This window comes from Schistocerca americana, chromosome 3, assembly GCF_021461395.2.
Source record: "Schistocerca americana isolate TAMUIC-IGC-003095 chromosome 3, iqSchAmer2.1, whole genome shotgun sequence".
Taxonomy (NCBI): Eukaryota; Metazoa; Arthropoda; class Insecta; order Orthoptera; family Acrididae; genus Schistocerca; species Schistocerca americana.
Window position 1 is genome coordinate 844,601,564 of NC_060121.1, and position 23,171 is coordinate 844,624,734.

At 41.5% G+C, this 23,171-nt stretch overlaps 1 long non-coding RNA gene across 1 annotated transcript; it reads left to right on the forward strand.

Annotated features, from left to right (window-relative positions):
• The first annotated feature begins 470 nt into the window (after positions 1-470).
• On the forward strand, positions 471-17,434 carry LOC124607331. The gene is made up of 2 exons (XR_006978809.1): positions 471-713; positions 16,601-17,434. It is a non-coding gene; the product is annotated as an uncharacterized LOC124607331 (long non-coding RNA).
• The last annotated feature ends 5,737 nt before the right edge of the window (positions 17,435-23,171 follow it).

The following is a 23,171-nucleotide window of genomic DNA, read 5'->3' on the forward strand; positions in this document are numbered from 1 at the left end:
GCTTCTAAGCTTCCACAAAGTCACGCTGTAACCAGTACGCACACGACTGACAACACTTCTGCAACTGATTCCATACCAAAATACACAGCCAACGTTGCCAACCGATCTGACAAAAACGTAAACAACGATATTCCTTTAGTCGCTGATTACCTTTCGTAGTTTGACGCCGGATTTCTGCATTGAGGTATAAAATTGTACAGCATATATTGTTTCGTTACATTTACTAAATAAATTATATTAATTACTGTTTATCTTTGAAAAGCCAGAGCTGATTTATATTTTACAATATATCTTATTATCAAACAAATTATAAATGTGGAATCAAATTATTTGTATAATTTTGTTTCTCATATCATTCTAATAATTTTAATAACTTAGGGTGATTTGATGTAATTTAGACGCAGCGCTTGTCACAGGAAAAGGATATAGTTGGCTAACCTGTCCGTTTGACAAATGACAATGTGAGTTATTATCGCTGGTGTTGGGTGTGGGTTATGAGGAACAACAAAATTATCCGTTCATCGTGGTAGGGATTGCTTTAGTGTTGCAATACGTGATTTATTTTATGAACAGGCTTAAGTCACAAGAGAAAATGGATGAAACAGACTACGAATCATCAGTATCTTCTTACGATGAGGAAGATGAGCGTCTGCGACCTTTACCTTCGTTGGTTCAGACGGTTCCACGTCCTGTGATAGACATCGACACCAGAAGTAATTTTTAACGTATTGTCTTTAAATTAGATACAGATAGTTTTTCTACTTTTTCTGAATGTTTCTCATATTCTATATAGAAAATATTACTCTAACATTAAACGCTCGATATCTGTTGGAGCGCGAATAGTTTAGCCTAGTTTACTTCTGTGTATAGATATGTCAGGTTGCCAGTTTTTATACAGAATAAACACAATGACTAAAACATTTACAGCTGATGCAAAAAATTAATATTGTAATAATACTTAATAATGATAAACACCAAGAACCTGCATTAATTTACACACAGTTTTGCAGGTATCAGGAAAACGGGCAAAGTTACATATTATACCTTACTGCAGGAAAGTACTTATACATTTTAAAAATCGTATTTAGACTAATATGTAGCATCAGACACCAAGTTTTTCCACTTGGTCTATACATTCTTGTCGTCCATCTTTTTAGAACTACACTTGGTATTAGTTTTTTTCCTTCCTCAGGAAGTTAGTTTCCACATGAAGCAGTCTCTTAGACAGTTTCCAATTTTAAATTTACCTTTGTTTTATGAATTTGCCTCTCACATTTTACATACCTTAAAAATGTTCGTTTCCTTTGGAAGATGCTCAGTTGCTTTATGCTATGTATGCTTAACTGTGCCTCTCTAGTATAAGCTTCTGAAGTTCTAGGTTCCCTGTCATTTTCAGCCATTTGTGACAGATATGGTAATTTTTGTAGTTATCATGTTGTTACAAAAATCTCTTAAGAGGTGCTGCTGGGGTTGGATACCAGATCAATCCCAGGATTATTACCTCTCACTTAGCAATCCTTTCACTTCTGACAGTGTTTGTTGATGTGAACAATGCTGAGTTGCACTGTGGCTAGGCATACCATCTCAAACAGGACTGTGTGTCGTAAAGCACTGTGGTGTTCAAAGCACTTATTGGATTGATGACTGCTTTACTTTTCTACTGGTCACCAATAGAAGTATTGTTTCATATATATGCAGACTTGGTACAGTTAATATATTAATACTTTATATTTTTTTGCGTAGTTTTCGTGGTGTTAGGTTCGCTATGCATTGGATGGATTTCTTATGAAAGTTTAAAATTCTCTGACTATGTACATCTGTTCCTGCTCCCCATATCAGTATACAGTACAGTTTGCATCAGAAGATAAGTCTGTAGTACATTTTTAGCAGAGTATCTGTTTCCACTGTATAACACATTTTCTTCATTAAGGATGTATTGCCGTGCGGGGTAGCCAGGCGGTCTGTGGCTCTCCTTGCCATGGTTCGGGCAGCTCCCCCCCCCCCCTCCCCAATTGCAAGTTGAAGTTCTCCCTCGGGTATGGGTGTATGTGTTGTCCTTAGCATAAGTTAGTTTAAGTAGTGTGTCAGCCTAGGGACCAATGACGTCAGCAGTTTGGTTCCATAGGAACTTACCACAAATTTTCAATTTCCAAGAATGTATTTTTACATAATTTTGAGCTTATCTGTGTGATTTTCCAGTGTCAGAAATTTTTCCTTATGTATCCTCAGAAAATCTATTACATTTTGCTACTTCTAGGTCTGCATCCCCAATGCTCAAAATAAAATCCTCTGATCTGATAGCTCTGTTTGTTTAAAATGTTGTACTGCTACATGTTATTTCTTGTTGTTAATAGATTGTTTTCCCTAAAATACCTTTTTTACCATTTGCATGTTCTCACTAGTTCTCCTTTCCAAGTTTTTTACTGAATCACTACATACTAATAAAATTGTTGTTGGCAAACATAATAACTTCTTTATTTACAGCAGTGGCCATGTCACTTGTATATAAGACAAAGAGCAGAAGTGTTAGTACTGACCTCTAAGCTACTCCAGACATTTTTCTTTGTATTTATGGATTTATGTTCTATTTTAGCTCACTGCTACCTGTTTTCAAATGAGGATTTTATAATGTTCACAGCCTTTCCTCTTCTGCCATAGCAGTGTAGTTTCTCAAGAAGAATTGTATGACAGACACAATCAAAAACTTCACATAAGTTTCAGTTTGTACCAGATACTTACCTCAGTTCAGTCATGGCCTCAACTATATGAATGATCTTTACCATTGCGATCTTTGTGGGATCTCCCTTTTCTGAACCCGTATTGTGCTTGATTTAAGATACCTTGTTTCTGTGTGAAGTTTATCGGCCTGTCTTTAATCACTATTTCTGCTGTTTCAGACAGAACAGTCAATTCAGGTCTACAGTTTCTGGATCTCCTTTATCCATTCCTTTAAATGCTGGCACTAACATCTGGTCCGTTCACATCTGCCTGCTTCTCAACACGGTGGCCACCCGTGTTTCAAGCATATTCAAGATGGCAGTCACAAGATAGCTCATAATGCCCGCAAACAAACTTTAGCAACATGTGAAATATTTCACTCGACCAATAAAATGAAACTAACAGGATAACTGCGAGAATTGGAGTTTTGCCAGTGGGACAAACTAAATATATTACAATAAGAATAATGTTGTCATTCCAACACTAACACAAAACAAAAACGCATACATGAAATCCTTGAGAATAAATGAAACAAAACAACATACAATTGTAATTGAATATTTAATTTGATCTATATATAACTCAAAGATGATGATGATGATGATAATAGGAGACCCCCTACCATCCTCCCTCACAATCATAAAAACGGATATCACAAATTTCACGTCATCTATATAGATCACACAGTCAGAGATCCAAGAACCCACACACAGCTCAAACCTGCCATCGCAAATTTTGCTTTAGTTGTACAGCTCAAACAAAGCCCATGATACCACCAACCCATATGTAGCAAAACTATTATCAAAAAGTAATGAGACCTAAATAACTGCAATGGTACCCACCACTGTAAACTACTAAATATAAACTTCAGCTACATATGCAAACCAAAAAAAACCATAAAAAATTACTCCAACACACATTTCGATACACACCTCTGAAAGGAAATTACAAACGTGAGAAAATTCACAATAATTCTTACAATAAAGGCCAAAAATAAGTAAAAAAAAATAGTTACCACCCGGTCAAGTAACAAATAAATGTAGACACGTGCATACGCATGTGCCCCCTTCACCCCCCCCCCTCCCCAACACGCACGCGGCGCGCACACACACACACACACACACACACACACACACACACACACACACACACACACACACACACTATCTCTCTCTCTCTCTAGAGAAATTTAATTGTGGATGCCACATGGTCCCCCATGGTAGCAACCAACAGACAACCTAGTAAATTTTGTTGAAAGCTCCATATCTAGTACCAAATGAAATGCCAAGGAAATAACTGTCAGATGATGAGCAACACAACAAACTAATAATTTCGAAACCACAAACAAAACAGAAGCCAGTAACTTCTTCTTTCGCTAATGCCTTTATCACACATTGGACGCAGGGTCGGCAGGATTATGTATGGATTTGGCATGGTTAAGTTACGGGGTGGCCGGATATCCTTCCTGCTGCCACCCCATACCCCCCAGGACGGAATTAGTGTACCCCAGCTGTCTGCATGTAGTGTAAATCGTGAAATAGTGTGAATGTGTTTCAAATGTCTGTGAGTCGTGTAACTGAGGTGGGACGTGGGGACCAGCCCGGTATTCACCTAGCAGGATGTGGGAAAGTGCCTAAAAACCACATCCAGGCTGGCCGGCACAGCGGCCACCATCGTTAATCCGCCGGACGGATTCGATCCGTGGCCGCGGCGCGTCTACCTGAGTCCAGGAAGCAGTGCGTTAGCGCTCTCGGCTATTCTGGCGGGTAAAACAGAAGCCAGTAACTAACAACATTAAAATAGTTCACTGACAAGATAACAAAAACAAACATCCAAAACACAGCATTCAGTCCAGTGCCACACTAACATTACTCACAGTCAATGTAGAAACATAAACATTCCACACTAGAGTGCACCACCACTCTTAACACCCTCTCTACAAACACAGTTGTGATGTCACGCAGCACAAGTGCCTAAAAGGCCAAAGCCGAGAAGTGGGCAAACTGTTGACCCAAGTGTATCACCATTTTGTGTGGTTATGCCAACCAGGTCCCCTCCTTTTTTTATTTTTTAGTGTGGCAGTTATTTTTGAAACTTGGTCTGCAGGGAGTAAGTTTTCCATGATCTTCGGTACTGCACGGGTTTGTTGCTGCAGTTTCTCTGCTACAGTTATATGATGCTGACTGATGCTATTACACACTTGTTTGGATCTGTCTCTTCTTTCTACTCCTTTGTGAGTATGGTTTTAAACGTGGCTGTTTCTCAGCAGCAACTGTATGTAATTTTCAAACATAATAATTATACAGCCAGCTGGTTGCAAATAACTACTTGGTACAGTGACCTATTTGGCACCTACTAAGAGTGTCTTCATCATAATGAAATTTCGAGAAACAGTAAAATTACACTGCTTTCTCACAATGGTCGGAATTTAGAGCAGCTATGCTCAAGTCAAAAATAAAATAAAACACATTCCAGCCTTGTCACATGTGCCTAGCTAGTAAGATCAGAATGTTGTCCTAGCTAGGCATATGTCTCAAGGCTGGAAAATGTTTTATTTTATTTTTGACTTGAGCATAACTGCTCTAAATTCTGACCATTGCTTTGTCACAATGTAATTTTACGATTTCTCAAAATTTCATTCTGGTCAAGACACTTTTAAGAGGTGCTGAAATGTAGGTCAGTGTACTAAACAGTTATTTTCAATTGGTTGGGTGTAAAATTCCTTTATCAGTATTAGATTTGTATCCCTTAAGACACGTGACTCTTGTCAGTTTTAATTTGTATAATTTCAGACAGTTTCATAGATAGAAGTAGTTTGTATTTTTACTTTTTGGTTGATGGCCTTCGCTATTCTCAACATTGTAGTACATGCTTTCTTCTTGTACATATGTAAGGCTCAAGGCAGGTATGTTCTTTATGTATCTGGTAATTTTTGTAAGGGACAGTCACTTTATTTCCTTCTGTTTTTTTTTTTTAAATTCCATTCTGATCCATTTCGTGTTTGGTTTACAAAAAAATAATTCTGCGTACTTTAAGATGCAGTAGTACCTTAATGTGGTGTCTTAATATTTCAGATTTACAGCTCGTTTGCACATTGTCTTCTACATAAATGTCACCCTATTTTTCTACTTTTAGCAAAATTTGTAACCTACTCAAATTATCAAGTTTGTTGTTAAATAAGCTTACTCATAACCAACCATTCAGCCACTATGTTGTCCTCATCAGTTTTATTATCACACAGTTCAGTTGTTTGTCGAAACTGGTCTGAAACAACTGTATTCACAACTGAATGTTTTGTATAACTGTAGGTATATATGGTCTGTTAACCTGCCTGATGTTCCTATACATCTTACTGGATTTTCACATGAAACTGGACATTGTATGTTCTCATAATGTAATGAAAACTTATTGTGTAGCAATTGTCTTTCAGCATATCTATATTTTTGTGCTATTGTGTCAAAAGTGTATTTCTTCATGATTTTGTACTGTAGTATATCAACTACCAGTTGAGGTTATTGATTGACATATCACTACTAAAATCCATTTTTCCCCCAGAAGTTTATTTTTACTGCTGCTTCTTTAAAGCAAAATGTTTGAGATCTGTTGTGGAGTACAGTCACGTACGTAACTGGCAACACGGATTGCTACTCCCCCACGTTTTTGTGTCGCATTAGACAGAAAATCTTTAATTCTCTCTCCTGTAAACCATTCTCTGTTTGTATGAAAATATTGGGTACTTCACCACCTAATAATACTTGAAATTCTTATCACTTTTTAGATGCAAATTGGATATTTTGATGCATTGTTTTTAAATAGAATTTGTGGCTCAATTTGTTTGATCCCCCCCCCCCCCCCCAAAACTTCTGGATACCAAAGATTTGGCTCTTTTGTGTGGGCTTCCCATTCCTGATGCTTTTTTCACGGGTACAGCTGTCAGAAAAGCTGCTGCTGGTGTTTGCTCTACTGCTTGTGACACTGATAGTTGTTCATCATCTTCCCGAACTGCTGCTGCTGATACTAGTGATGATGTTGCTGGTGATGGTTTCACATGCTGATACCGATGTAACTTCTTCCTCATGTGATGTAGCTAGATATGCAGCTTCCTCATATGCCGTTAATGTATCACTACCTTCTTCCAGAATTGGCAGTGAGCCTGTTGCAGGCAGTGTAATTTTTACGTGGCTGTTGACTCCTGTAGTATTTATTACATGGAAAATTTCTTTGGACGAGATAGTGTATCTTTCAACTAATGAAACAAGAGTCCGTTCAAAATGCACCAGTTACTCTCACCTGTAGTTATATATGGACACAATTTGCCTTTCTGCATTCCTCATGTCTTGAACACTGTTAATACTTACTGTTGTGGAAATTTTTAACAATAATGAATCTTCAATTTTCTTTGTATAAATGTTTATAATAGTGCTTCACTTCTGGGGCAATAAACTTGCTCTTCACCATAATTGGGATTTAAAGATCCACTAATAACTAAATACAGGGTGTCCCTCCCGCCCCGCCCCCCCCTCCCCCCTCCTCCCCCAGGTGATTGGTATAATGCGTCCCACTACGGAATTCATCTCCTCTGTCAACCCGACCTGGTACGGATCCCACACTGATAAGCAATACTCAAGTATAGGTCGAACGAGTGTTTTGTAAGCCACCTCTTTTGTTGATGAACTAAATTTTCTAAGGACTCTCCCAATGAATCTCAACCTGGCACCCGCCTTACCAACAATTAATTTTATATGATTATTCCACTTCAAATCGTTCCGCACGCATACTCTGATATTTTACAGAAGTAACTGCTACCAGTGTTTGTTCCGCTATCATATAATCATACAATAAAGGATCCTTCTTTCTACGTATTAGCAATACATTACATTTATCTATGTTAAGGGTCAGTTGCCACTCCCTGCACCAAGTGCCTATCCGCTGCAGATCTTCCTGCATTTCGCTGCAATTTTCTAATGCTGCAACTTCTGTATACTACAGCATCGTCCACAAAAAGCCGCATGGAACTTTAGACACTATCTACTAGGTCATTTATATATATTGTGAAAAGCAATGGCCCCACAACACTCACCTGTGGCACGCCGGAGGTTTAACGTCTGTAGACGTCTCTCCATTGATAACAACATGCTGTGTTCTGTTTGCTAAAAACTCTTCAATCCAGCCACACAGCTGGTCTGATATTCCGTAGGCTCTTACTTTGTTTATCAGGCGACAGTGCGGAACTGTATCGAACGCCTTCCGGAAGTCAAGAAAAATAGCATCTACCTGGGAGCCTGTATCTAATATTTTCTGGGTCTCATGAACAAATAAAGCGAGTTGGGTCTCACACGATCGCTGTTTTTGGGATCCATGTTGATTCCTACATAGTAGATTCTGGGTTCCCAGAAATGACATGATACGCGAGCAAAAAACCATGTTCTAAAATTCTACATCAGATTGATGTCAGAGATATAGGCCTATAGTTTTGTGCATCTGCTCGACGACCCTTCTTGAAAATTGGGACTACCTGTGCTCTTTTCCAATCATTTGGAACCTTCCGTTCCTCTAGAGACTTGCAGTACACAGCTGTTAGAAGGGGGGCAAGTTCTTTCACGTTCTCTGTGTAGAATCGAATTGGTATCCCGTCAGGTCCAGTGGACCTTCCTCTGTTGAGTGTTTCCTGTTGCTTTTCTATTCCCTGGACACTTATTTCGATGTCAATCATTTTTTCGTTTGTGCGAGGATTTAGAGAAGGAACTGCAGTGCAGTCTTCCTCTGTGAAACAGCTTTGGAAAAAGGGGTTTAGTATTTCAGCTTTACGCGTGTCATCCTCTGTTTCAATGCCATCATCATCCCAGAGTGTCTGGATATGCTAATTCGAGCCGCTTACTGATTTAACGTAAGACCAGAACTTCCTAGGATTTTCTATCAAGTCGGTACATAGAATTTGACTTTAGAGTTCACTGAACGCTTCACGCATAGCCCTCTTTACGCTAACTTTGACATCATTTAGCTTCTGTTTGTCTGAGAGGTTTTGGCTGTGTTTAAACTTGCAGTGAAGCTCTCTTTGCTTTCACAGTAGTTTCCTAACTTTGTTGTTGAACCTCGGTGGGTTTTTACTCGGCACATACCTGTCTAAAACCCATTTTACAATTGCCTTGAACTTTCTCCATAAACACTCAACATTGTCAGTGTCGGAATAGAAATTTTCGTTCTGATCTGTTAGATAGTCTGAAATCTGCCTTCTATTACTCTTGCTAAACAGATAAACCTTCCTCCCCTTTTTATATTCTTATTTACCTCCATGTTCAGGGATGCTGCAACGGCCTTATGATCACTGATTCCCTGTTCTGCGCTTACAGTCGAGAAGTTCGGGTCTGTTTGTTATCAGTAGGTCCAAGACGTTGTCTCCACGAGTCGGTTCTCTGTGTAATTGCTAGAGATAATTTTTCGGATAGTGCACTCAGTATGTCACTCGATGCTCTGTCCCTACCATCCGTCCTAAACATCTGAGTGTCCCAGTCTATATCTGGTAAATTGAAATCTCCACCTAAGACTATAACATGCTGAGAAAATTTATGTGAAATGTATTCCAGATTTTCTCTCAGTTGTTCTGCCACTAATGCTGCTGGGTCCGGAGGTCGGTAAAAGGAGCCAATTATTAACCCAGCTCGGTTGTTGAGTGTAACCTCCACCCATAATAATTCACAGGAACTATCCACTTCCACTTCACTACAGGATAAATTACTACTAACAGCGACAAACGCCCAACCACCAGTTGCATGCAAGCTATCCTTTCTAAACACCGTCTGTACCTTTGTAAAAATTTCGGCAGAATTTATCTCTGGCTTCAGCCAGCTTTCCGTACCTATAACGATTTCAGCTTCGGTGCTTTCTATCAGCGCTTGAAGTTCCAGTACTTTACCAACGCAGCTTTGACGGTTTACAATTACAATACCGATTGCTGCTTGGTCCCCGCATGTCCTGACTTTGCCCCGCACCCTTTGAGGCTGTTGCCCTTTCTGTACTTGCCCGAGGCCATCTAACCTAAAAAACTGCGCAGTCCACGCCACACAACCCCTGCTACCCGTGTAGTCGCCTGCTGTGTGTAGTGGACTCCTGACCTATCCAGTGGAACCCAAAACCCCCCCACCCTATGGCGCAAGTCGAGGAATCTGCAGCCCACACGGTTGCAGAACTGTCTCAGCCTCTGATTCAGACCCTCCACTCGGCTCTGTACCAAAGGTCTGCAGTCAGTCCTGTCGACGATGCTGCAGATGGTGAGCTCTGCTTTCATCCCGCTAGCGAGACTGGCAGTCTTCACCAAATCAGATAGCCACTGGAAGCCAGAGAGGATTTCCTCCGATCCATAGCGACACACATCATTGGTGCCGACATGAGCGACCACCTACAGATGGGTGCACCCTGTACCCTTCACGGCATCCGGAAGGACCCTTTCCACATCTGGAATGAGTCCCCCCCCCCCCCCCCCCCCCCCCCGTATGCACACGGAGTGCGCATTGGTTTTCTTCCCCTCTCTTGCTGCCATATCACTAAGGGGTCACATTACGCGCCTGACGTTGGAGCTCCCAACTACCAGTAAGCCCACCCTCTGCGACCGCCTGGATCTTGCAGACTGAGGGGCAACCTCTGGAACAGGACAAGCAGCCATGTCCGGCCGAAGATCAGTATCAGCCAGACAGAGCCTGAAACCGGTTCATCAGACAAACTGGAGAGGCCTCACATTCCAGTCCTCCGGGATGTCTTTCGCCCCCCCTGCCACACCTCGAGACGACCTTCCACTCTACCACGGGTGAGGGGTCAGCCTCAATGTGGGCAGTATCCCAGGCAGCCACAGCCGTAGTCCGATCGGGGGATGTGTGGGACTAGCTGGCCGACCCCGACAAACCCCCATCCGGACCTCCACAGTGATGCCCATTGGCAACAACCTCAAGCTGTGTGACCGAAGCCAACACTGCCTGAAACTGGGAGCGAAGGGATGCAAACTCAGCCCGCATCCGAAAACAGCAGTCGCAGTCCCTCTCCATGCTAAATACTGTTGTGCAAAGAACGTCTGAACTAATCTACAGAGAGCACAAACAATTCGACACAAAATTGAAACGGTTATTAAAATACAAGATTGCCTAGTAAATGCAGTAATGCTGCTACTTGCGCACTGCTGACACACTGCTCGGCGGCAGAAGGAGACTATGCGATTTTACACTATTCAGGTACTAAAATGCGATGCTACAACTTTCAAATACTATAATACGCCCAAAATTTATGAATTAAACAATGCAAGTACTCAAAACACGCAAAGAAATTAAGAATTAAACTATGTAACAAATAAGTGAGCTAAGAGTACACGACTTGATGCTGGCAGCTGCTTATCCAACGGTGGCAGGGAGCACACTGGCCGCTTGGAACAAAAACAGAGGACAGATGACTACGCGAATTTACACTGTTCAGGTACTAAAACGCGATGCTACAACTCTCAAATGCTATAATACAGCCGAAATTTATAAATTAAACAATGCAAGTGGAAATTGTAAAAGCATTACCATTCCATTCACAGTAATACAAATCGAATAAGGGTACATGAGGATTGCTCATGTTTCTTTCTTGTATGTGATTAAGTGTGTTCTGTTGTCACTTTCTTTAGTATTACTTCTCTCTTAACCTTTTATCAGATACATTGACTGCAGTACTTACAGACGAATAAACTGAGTGGAATGATTTATTCAGTTTACTATTAATAGCTTGTAAAGGATCTTGTATCCCAACAGTCAGATATCGACGACTGAAGGGGGCTGGTGGTTAGCTGTGTGTCAGTGATGGTTAATTGTTTTAAAAATCACGTAATACAGAAGTGGAAGGCGGGGGGGGGGGGGGGGGGGGGAGGGAGTGTTTCCAATGGAACAGATGTTGATGCAGCAACTGGATTGTTGTTAGAGATGGTTTGGATTGTATGACACCAGTTGTGTCTGTAATATAATTGGGTAGACAAAAAAATCTACTCTCCAGTGGCAGCAGGAGAAGACGCACAAAAAAGTGAAGGAAATGTGCCAGCTTTTGAAGCAAATGGCCCCTTCTCCTTGTAGAAAGATTGAAGGTGAAGGAAGAGGGATGAAGGAAAAGGACTGGTGAGGTCTATGAAATAGTAAGAATTCAAAAAAGTTGCTTTGGAACCCAGGTCAGGGGAGACTTACTGAATGGGATGAAAAGGAAAGATGGATTTTTGGGGACTGGACTTGAGAACCTTAGAGCTTCGAGAAGGAAGCTTTGAGAAGGAAGATAGAGTAATAAGCAAGAAAGAGATTACTGCCAAAACATTGTGACGAGTTAAGAGCAGAAAGCTAAGTGTGTTATATGTGTAGACAGGAAGAGGGTGAGGATAAATAGATAGGCCTAGGTCAGAAAATAAAACATACAGAAAGCTAAAGAGAGCGAAGAAAAGAATAGTTATTGCAAAGAAATAATGAGACTGAAGAAGTAAATGTAAATTAAGGCCAGGGGAGAGGCAGGAACCAAGACATGTTGTAATTCCAGTTCCCACTTGTGTTTTAAGAAACTAGTTTTAGGGAAGAAATTCCAGTTGGTACATATTGTAAAGCAGGCACAAAGGTCAGGACTTTTGAGTTGTAGAATGTAGAGCATGTTCTGCAACAGGACAATGCATGTTGCCAGTATACACTATCTGTCTATGCTCTTAGTGACTTGGTGGTAGTCATACCAATGTAAAAGGCCGAGCAATATTTATGTAACAGCTGGTACACTGCGTGTCATTTCACAGGACTTGTATAGGTTGTGGTAGGAGGGTGCATAGTGCAAGTCTTACAGTTGGAAGGATCACAGGGGTAGGAGCAATTGAGTAGGGAAATGGGTGCAGGAGCAGCTTGGTGTCTGACCGGGATATTACAGAGATTTTTTTTTTTGGGGGGGGGGGGGGGGGGTGGAGAAAGAGCTATTCTTGATGTGTGAAAAAGATCAGACAGAATGGATGTAATTTCAGGGCTTGATTTTAGGAAGTCATATCCTTGTTAAAATAGCTGATTGATATATTTGATGTCATGACAGTACTGAGTGACAAGCGATGTTCTCCTGAGTTGCTTCTTTCTTTCTCTTTCTTTTTTTTGTTTTGGGATCATCAGTAATAGAACTGGATGTGATAGCTGGGGAAATCTGCTTTTGAATAAGGCCACTGGGGTAATAATATGCTGTAAAGGCTGAGGTGAGAATGATGGTGTATTGCTATAAAGAGTCTGCTTCTGGACAAATATGTTTGCCTCAAATGCAGGGTTGTATGGGAGGAGACGACATGGAAAAGATGGCAACTGCCAGAATGTAACTACTGTTGTTATTAGGTTTAATGTGAAAAGAAGTGTTTAGCTTATAACACTACAGTCTGCTACTGCTATACCATAACCTCGAAACTGGAGACAGTTTGCAAACAGAATTATTATGTTAAAGTAATTATGGTATAACGCAACAGAGCAGTGTTACCCTCCGAGAGGAATTTTGCTAGGTTGACCACGCTGTACCTAACGGGACTGCCTTATCGAAAATGAAAGTCAGGATTACGTAAATATTTGAACAGTACAAACAAAATTTTGCCTATCTGTACTGTTCAACTGATAAAGAAAACGGTTGCCAGCCTAACTAGGCAAGAGAATGATTAACATTCTCATTTAAGAAAATAGTTATTAGTAATTTTAACGAATAAACACAACCTATACTTTGTCACACGCAAGTGCAATGAACTCTGACACATACATATGTTTACGGTAAGATTGAAACTAACAGTTAGAGCAGCAGAAACTATTTGCAAAATTATAAGAGATACCGAAACACCCTATTACTTTCAGGCTTTAAAGAAATTATGGTTTTTTTATAATTAGTGGTCTTTCCATTACTAATTACCCAGCATTAATACAATAGACAAACTGTGGATCCTGTTATATTATTAATATGCACTTCCTATACACAAGAGATACATACACTTAACAAACATGAGTATATAACGTTTAACAACTGCAGTTTTCCAGTTTTACTACAGCGAAACACAATGTTGACAAAATTGCAAGAAACTGAGTCACCTTTTTGAATTTACTACAGATATCAAGGTGATCATTTGCTAAGCAAAACTTTAGAAACCTCAGTCTTAAGAACTTTTAGTTTTGCAGTTGGCAACAGCACTTTAATAAGCAGTTTTAATAGGAAAATTATTTTCAGCAAACAACATTTACTTTAACTCACTCTCTAGCCACATTAACTTTAACTTTCTTTTTACTAAGTTCAAGGGGCATTAATTAGTATAACATTGGTCATAAATGTTCTTTCAGTAGGGACACTTGGTAATTACTTTAGTTCAAACGGAAAGGAACCTGAGAGGTGTTATGATAAAGAGAAAAATCAAGGTAGGTACATAAATTCAGATATAAATTACCTTATATTTGAGCACAATAACACATAACACATTAAGCTGATCCTTCACTGTACATCATTATAGCATTCCGATGCAATGACTGCGCAATATGGTGGCAACTGCATGTTGGTAGGTGGAATCACAGGTAGAATTGCTGGAATCAGTCATTTCTTGGTGGCGACAACAGATACAAATTCCAGAATAGTTCCAGCTATTTATCCATCCATCCTTCCATCCGAGGCATTGGAAAGTGGCAGGAACAGCCTCTCTCGGAACCAGCACGATATGCAACATTTACATGACAGTGCACAGTTCTGTAGCTCGTCCCCGACTGGTAGCTCGTCCCCGACTGACTATTAGTTCCACCTTTTCTACATAGGCCAACCACAATTTGCGCGCACTACACAGTTCCGTTCCCGAGGGGAACCACTACGCCGTTTACATACAAACTAACTAAGAACCCTAAGTGAGGATCAGCAATTTACATAACAGCAACCAAATGCATTAAATAAAACAAAACATTTACACATATTGACATCTCTACAAAAAATTATTCGCACAAAATTACAATTATATACAGTAAGTTTTGTTCCCTCCAAATGGGATAGAGAGTTTAAATGAAAGATACACTACTTTGCATTGAACCAAACCATGACATCAAAGTTTGTATAAAGAAAGCAGTATACAATTTTGTGTTATCTGTTCAATCAAACATATTTACAGAAGCTCAACGATGTAATATTAAATAAAACAAAAGCAAAATAAATCAGTCGAGTATTAGAGCTATGGTGTTACAAGCTGACCCTTGGTGAAGTTGAAGTCAGTGTCAAGGAAATTGGCTTGGGATTTGGAATAGAACCATGTGAATTTTAATTGGGTGAATGTATTTAGGTTCCAAAAATTTTAACAGGCCAGCCTCACTTTGAGTCTATTTTGCAAAGATGTCATCAAAGTATCTAAACCAAACCAGTGGCCGAAGGCTTGCGGATTCCAGGAAAGCCCCCTCTAAGCGACTCGTGAAAAGGTTGGCATAGGAAGCAGTGGAGCCTTCCTTGTTTCCATGGCCGTGCATGTAATCTGTTTGTATGTCTGCTCCTCAAAGCTAAAGTAGTTGTTCATAAGTATAAAGTTGATTGAGGTGAGTAGGAAGGACAACATAGGTTTGGAATCAGATGGACACTGGTGGAGGTAATGTTCAGCAACAGAAAGACCACGAGCATGGGGGATGTTGGTACTGAGGGAGGTGGCGTCAGTGGTGACAAGCAAAGTGTGTGATGGGAGTGGGATGGACACAGATTTCACATCGTCTTTGAAATGGTTGTCTTAAATGTAGAAGGGGAGTTTCTGTACTATAGGTTGCAGGCAGGCGTGTGTTCACTGGGTGCTGTGAAGCCAATAACTATGGGATGACCATGGTGATTGGGCTTGTGGAGCTTACGAAGATGGCAAAAGGTGGGAGTGCATTGTTTTGGGAGGAAGGGGGTGATAAGAAGTTCTATGGATTGAGATGTTAGTCCTTGTCAGGGACCTGTGGCTTTAAGGTGGAACAGAAGGTAAGTTCGCATCATAGTGATGGGATCTTGATGCCAGATGCTGTAGATAGAAGTCTCTTCGCTGGTGTAGCTTGTGTGTTCCTGTCAGTCAAGTACCACAGTGGTAGATCTTTTGTCTGGCAGGAGGATAATGATGAAGTCATGTGAACTCTCCCTTACTGTCTCTCAAGTACCATTAATGGTAGATCCGTTGTCCACCAGCAGGTTAATGATGGCGTCATCTTTATTTACCCTCCTGACACCAGTTTCTCAGAACTCCACAGGTGAAAACTGGTGTTGCAACATGTCACTGGTTCTCACCACCCACCTGGCCTGAATTTACATTAATTTCAGTTTCAGAATTTATTTTCAGTAACTATTCCTTTCTTTGCTCCCTTTTAGTTTGCTATATATTTTATTTTCTGACTTGTCGGTTTTTCGCTGCACCCTCCCACATCTATCACATACAGTGCACTAAGCTTTCTGCTCTTTTTAACTCTTGCATGATGTTTTGTCAGTAATCTCTGCTTTCTTGTTACTCTATCTTCCACCTCTAAGCTCTAAACTTCTATGTGTGTTTTGTCTTCCACCTGGTGAGTATATTTTTTTGTCTATCCAATTATAAATTTTCCAAGGACATGTAGGGTGCAATCTTCTTAAGGAGTAAGGAAGGCTTACGGGTTATCTGGGATTTCGCATTGATTGAGTTGTGGGCAGCTTTAATCTTTATCTTGGGCCATAGTTGTGGATTTTGATGATGTGGGTAAGAGTGGGTGCCAACTGGGTACTATGGCTGGTTAATAGTGTATGATAGATTTGTTGTTATCATTGAAACAAATTTCAATGAAATAAATTTCCAATGTAGCTGAGGAGAATATGTTAGAAATAGTTAAATATTAAGATTTTATGAAACATTGCATTAATTACCTGTTTTCAGTTACAGATAACACAGTACCCACAAGCTCGAGGTCATATTCCCATGTGACCTCTGACATTTTCTGTGAGAGGACAGCATCCAGTTCATCATCAAATCAGCACACTGCTTCAAAGGCTACAGCAGAGAAGAGTCCTGAAATAAGCTCTACATCCTTACAGGATCATCTTTCAGCACAGAACGTTAGTGCAGTTGACATTGATCCAGCAGTAATTATGTATTCAAAACCATTCATGAAGGATGCGTCATGTCAGACAATTGTGACAGGAGACATCTTGTCTTTGAATTTCTTTCAAGGAGATGGTTGCTTGATGGATAGAGAATGGACATCATTTAGTGATGTATTTTCTGTTCTTATGAGAAATGGAAATTCCGATTTGTATATTTGACAGTTGTTTAATCAAAGATAAAAATATTTCTCAGTTTTCACTTTAATGCAATTATGAATGGAGTATTTTTGTGGTAGTTGGGACATGTTGTGACATGTTGAAGATTCCTATATTTTATTGGATATTTAATTTTAAAATTTGAATGATACCAAAAGTCATATTCCTGTTACGTGACTGCCTGTTCGCTAATACTGTCATTATGGCTGTGATTTCGTGAATACAAAGTTTTCTAACTATACTTTTTTACTGTTTATTGTACTGAAATGATTAAAAGTGTATAATGCTTTTGTAAGAGGATTGGGGACAAAAGCATTTTCAGTACATCTGCACTTTCACAAAGTTGTTGTAATTTAGTAGTGTGGTGCAGCATACCATGACCTGTAAGAGGGGAGATTGTGTCTAATATTTTTCTACGTAAATGATTCACAATAAACTGTTAACAAGCACATTTCTCCTGCTTTCATTTTTATGCCTTTTTCTTGGAGAAACCAGTCAACATTTAAACTGACATCAGAAACACCCAGTTTAAGAGAAGATGTATTTTAGGAAAGACAACATATTTTGGGAAACATGGTGTAACATTATAGCCTTTCGTTTTTTCTTTGTTTTATATGAAATCTTGTAAATAATGTTAGTTTAAATTAAGTAAAAAAAAATCACTATCAGTAAAATTGAAGCTGTAACAGCAAAAACAATTCAGTAGTGGACTAATTACGCTAAGAAACGAACTATTAGATTTAACAGTTAATAGGCCCCCAGTGGGAAGTACCTTTACCTTCACCATCACCTGGAATCAAGCACTGGCTGCCATTAAACTAAAACAGAAGAAATAAGAACTTCTGATTTATGACTTGATGCAGTGCAGTGCTGAGATTAAATTCAGCTGTTAACACAGGAATGTGTGGCAGCATAGTCATTGCCCACAACACTCACATGGAAGGCCACCCCCCTTGACCCCCACCCCATACCAAGATTCAAGGTGCGCTCTGTAACAGGCCTGCATATGGAGCTAGTGACAGCCATCTATAAAAAGTAGATCACTTCTAAATATCTCTCATATAAATAATTTCACTGTCAATAATTATACGTTTTAACTGGCAACTGTCTCTGGTTGGCTTTTGTAAAGAATTCTACGCAAAGAAAGCCAAATATGAACTAAAAAGAATCCTAGCAAAACTTGACAGCATAAACTTTTGATTCATGTGGAGTGGAATCATAACCATTGTGGTGTCCACCAACAATGAGCGTGTATCTTTTTAGCCATCACTCACAACTCTGTGCCCACTGTCGTCAACCTTTGACGGTTCGGTTCCTGGCAGAATGCCCTTTTTTTAACCACATATGTACTAATGTTTGCCGTCAGAGCTGTTGGCTATTTTAGCAAAAAACGCATACGCTGTTGACCACATTTTACTTTTGATTTATGATAGTGATATGGAGAAGGACAACCATGTGCTCTTCTACGCCTCGTGCGGACAACGTATCCTTACCCCCTCCATGCAGACCCCTGGCAATGCACCACTTCATGGGTCTGCAGCACCTCTGCCATCGCCACACTGCCACTCGCCTTTCCTGTGATGCGGCAACAGGTGTCTGTTGACGTTTTCCTTGACTGCTGCCCCAAAATGTGGTTTGCCTTGATTGATAACCTGTAGGACAGCCATTGAACTCTGTCAATACACACTTTGTATGGTTGGTTAGCCACATAAATGACGAATCAGACCTCATTAGCAACCTGCTGCTGAATCTGCTCTCAAAACATAAATATGCAACAGCTCGGTCCTGCAATATCGAGTGCCTGTCGTGCCCTCCTGCTTAATGTAAAACTGCAGGATCATACTTCATCTCAATTATTGTCATCTCCACACCAAGGTAACGCCCAAATGGCTGTCTGATGTTGCACTCTGGACCATATGGCTAGTTAAATTGCGGTCTGCTCTTCAATACATCTCCTGTCTCACAAATTTGATGTTTTACAGGAGAAACTGAGCAGGTGTAAAGTATTATTTGGCATCGCCAGCTCCTCCCTCCAGTAGCACTCATGTGGATTTAGAGGTTGGCAACACGCCTCCAGACCCAGTCCAGGTACTGCCTCGCCTGGCAGTTAGAGGTTGTGCTCATGGTATGCGCTTCCAGCAGGTACCTCACATGCCACCTGACAATTAACCTTCCGCACTACCTGTGCCACTGGCACCTACTCCCTGCTTTTCTCCTGTGGCTGAGCAAGAATGCAGGGCATCCTGCAACTCGGTTAATGTGCAGTGGATGCCACATCCTCCATACCTATTATGTTGGTACCGCCCTACATTCGGTGACATCTCACTATCTTGTCCTCCATTTGCGTACCCAAACTCCAGCCACGACTTTTAAGTGCTGTGGCTCTTGGTGACACTACAGGGCTCCGTTCCACTACTGTCATCTGACATGCTGGCTCTGCCCCAGAGCATGGTCTAAATTTCTGATCTCACTAGCACTCGCAACTTACTCATCAGCACTGGTAACCCCCTGCAGGTCTGGGGATTACAATAGGTCCAAGGTATTCCTGCCTGTTGTAAGAGGCAACTAAAAGTCTCACATGTTTTGGCCTTTATGTGATGGTGCTCAGTAGGGTTTGACCTCCATCCTCCTAAATTTTCCCGAAGAGTGAGCCAATTGGGGAAGGGCACCTTACATGGTGCATTGTGTCCATCATGCACTAAGACCTCTCGCATCCTTCATCAACGTGGATCTGCACTTCTCCAGCTGTTGGGTGAGGTCACCCTCCTGGATACATTTTCCTCCAGCCACTGTGCAGTATAGCTTTCTGTGCTGACGTTGATAATGGACTACTTAGCTCGTTTGCACCTGATATCCAGCATGGTAGCCAGTCCCTTGTGGTGGGTCCGCCATGTATCCTGTTGGTTGTAGCCCCCCTACCACACAGGGATTGTTCTGCTGATGCCTGCACCATTAACTCCCCACGTATGCCAAGGAGTAGATGCCTGTTCCCCTAGGGCATTGGGACTCCCGGTAATGGCCATCCTGCCAGGTGGCCTTTGCTGTGGATGGGTGGTGCCTGGGGAGGACCCTTGGTCAGAGTGGATTGCATCGGGGCAGATGACATGCAATGAAGTGTAGTACATCATCTCTTGCTGGTGGTCAAACAGCAGCAGTCTCTTAAGCATATATGGGCTCAATTCAGTGCACAGAAGTCGACCCCAAATCGTTCCCCTCCCTGGACACACCATGGGAGGAATGCCAGGCTAAGGATGGCAGCGCATCTTATTTGCCTCGGTACCTTGTATGTTCGAGAGCTGATGGGGATTCTTTCATGATGATGAAGCTTCAGTTTTTTGTTGAGCAATTTGAGCACAAGTTTGGGGAGGTTGAGGGATTGTCCAAAATGTGATCTGGGTCGGTCTTCATCAAAACAGCATTCTCTGCACAGGCACTGGCTTTACTCACTTGTGACAAGCTGGGGGATGTTTCTGTTTCCATCACACCCCATAAGAGATGAAATATGGTCCAGGTATCATATTTCACAGGGACCTTCTTTTGCAGTCTGACAATGAGCTGCGTGCCAATTCAGAGTGGTAGGTGTTCATTTCAACCGGCACGTCAATCGGGTTCTCAGGGATAATCGGGTTGCCACCGGTGTCTTCATCTTGGCCTTTGAGAATGGCACATTAACTGAGAAGGTCAAGGTGGTGATCTGCCACTGTGATGTAAAGCAATATATGCCTCCCCCAATGTGGTGCTTTAAGTGCTGGAAGTTCGGCCATATGTCTTCCCGCTGTACTTCCAGCACCACCTGTTGGTACTGTGGACGTCCTTCACATCCCAATACTCCATGTGCCCTGCCTCCCATCTGTTTCAACTGCGGAGAGTACCATTCGCCTTGCTCACCAGACTGCAGGATTCTCCAGAAAGGTAGGAAAATAATGGAATACAAGACCCTGGACCGGCTGACCTACACTGAGGCTAAGAGGAAATTTGAATGCCTACATCCTGTATGTATGACATCGTCTTAAGCCGCAATTACAACAGTTCTACTCCCTAGGGGGCTCGCAGTCCTTTCGTGACTGTGTGTAGCGAGCATGGGGCTCCGAGCTATTGCAGCCTTCCTTCTTTCCCATTCTGCATTTCCTTTCCCTTCCCCTCCTTTCCTGCCCTTGCTCCTTCCCCTCCGCCCTCGCCTCTCCTCTTTGTGTCCTTGTTTATGTTGACCCCGCTATCGTCCTGGTTGTGTTGACTTTGCAATTTGATTTTGTTGAATAATTACCTCGTAATGTTGGAATCCTCTGGTCCCCCTCTGGGTTTGACCTCCATTACTAAATTTCTATTCTGTAGTGTGAGCCATTTAGGGAAGACCACCTTACCTAGTGTCTCCCACACGTGCCCTCCTAGTTCCTTCCATCTTTTCCTTCACGTTGTTGTCTGATGCTAGGGTGCATAGCCAGCACGGTAGCCAGCCCGTGTGGTGGGGCCACTGTGTACCCTTTTGGTTAAGCCCCCTGAAAACACAGGGTTCACATTTCTGATACCTGAGCTGTCACCACCTCATGTAAGCCTTAGGAGTGGTTGCTTGTCATCCTGGAGCACCAGAACTACCAGCAATGGGCGCTGTGCCAGACAGCCTTTGCCGTGGCTGGGTGGCACCCATGGGGAGATCCTCTGATCGAAGTGGGTGGTATCAGGGCGGACACTATGCAAATGAAACGCATGCGGGTCCAGAACTCTGGCCGTTCTGCTACAGCCGTCTCTTTGAATGGAACTGATTCTTTTAGTGCTCCTTCTTCTGGCCCTTTGGCCTTCCGTTCATGGCTACCCCCTGGGAGGAGGGTCAGGCTCGTCGGCTAAGGGGCGAAACCTTTCCCCCGCTATCTGGTTTGCATCAGCACTGATGGGGATACTTCCACGAATACCAAACCTTTATTTTTTGTGGAACACATAGAAGATAAGTTTGGCGAAGTGGACACTCTGAGCAAGATGCGGTCAGGTTCATTGTTGATCAAAACTGCTTCAGCTACCCAGTCTGTGGCCCTTTGTGCCTGTGACCATCTTGGCACAATTCCTGTTGTGGGGCGGCTGGTAGTAAATTTACTGTTGTATAAAATGTTTTGTGATGTAGAAAAGATGCATTTCCCGGCCGATTAACCATATGTGCGGCGGCGGGTGGAATTATTGTTGTTAAATGTTCCTATTATTTATGCTGTCTTTTGCCGTTCTCAACACTGGCTCTCTAACTACAATATTGGCAACCAGAAAGTGATTAGCAAAACGTGAAGCCTGTAGTTAGAATTCCTAGTGCCCACTTCATCTGAGAAACACACTTACAGCTGCAGCTTATAGCTCTGAGAAATTAGGAGATTGTCTGGGATTCATAATCAAAAACGATTTTCTAAAAATTCTTTGTATTCTGAAAGTCACAGATGAAAAGAAAAATCCACACAATCTAACAGAGCCGTTCAGAGTCTATGCGCTGATGCAACTATAACTGTTCAAATTAAATGTTTAAGTGAATGCTCGCCATAATTTGATGATAATGTTCATCAAACGCCACGCTAAATAATGGTAGAATGTCTGTCCCACGGCGGCACGTGAAAATATGACATACGCAAACTGAAGATAGATCAGTAGTCATCCCAGAATTAACACTTCACTTGAAAATGATTTCATGGTTACGCGTATCCCGAGTAACTTATTACGGCATCCGAGGCTGTTTATAGCAATGATACCGACGCGACGCGACTCCCAGCGCAGGTGGTACACTAATCAGCGTCTGGAGAGAACTGGGGCCTTTTTCTCTTGCACAGCGTTCTTATATATAAAGCCGCGGTGCGGACGGCTAAGGGAACGCCTGATCAAATCCGCTCTCCCGACTAGATGCTGGGTTAGTAATGCAACACTTTAAGTTACCGAATAAATCATAGCTTCTTTTGCTGATGGCCGATGAAACTCTCAATTTAAATGTGCATACAACACACAGGTAAGTAATCATAATAAAAGTTTGACGTGGCTAAGTTAAATATTTTGGATGAGAGAAATAATTTAATTACACTGCACGCAGTAGACGAGCTCTGAGCTTGCCCTTTGGAGATATGCTATCGCTATAGTTTTATAGTTATTCAAATGAAACTTCTCACATCTTTATGGTTATAGCGGATCTCCTTTCTACTTAAATATAAACATCCTAGCCTTATTTA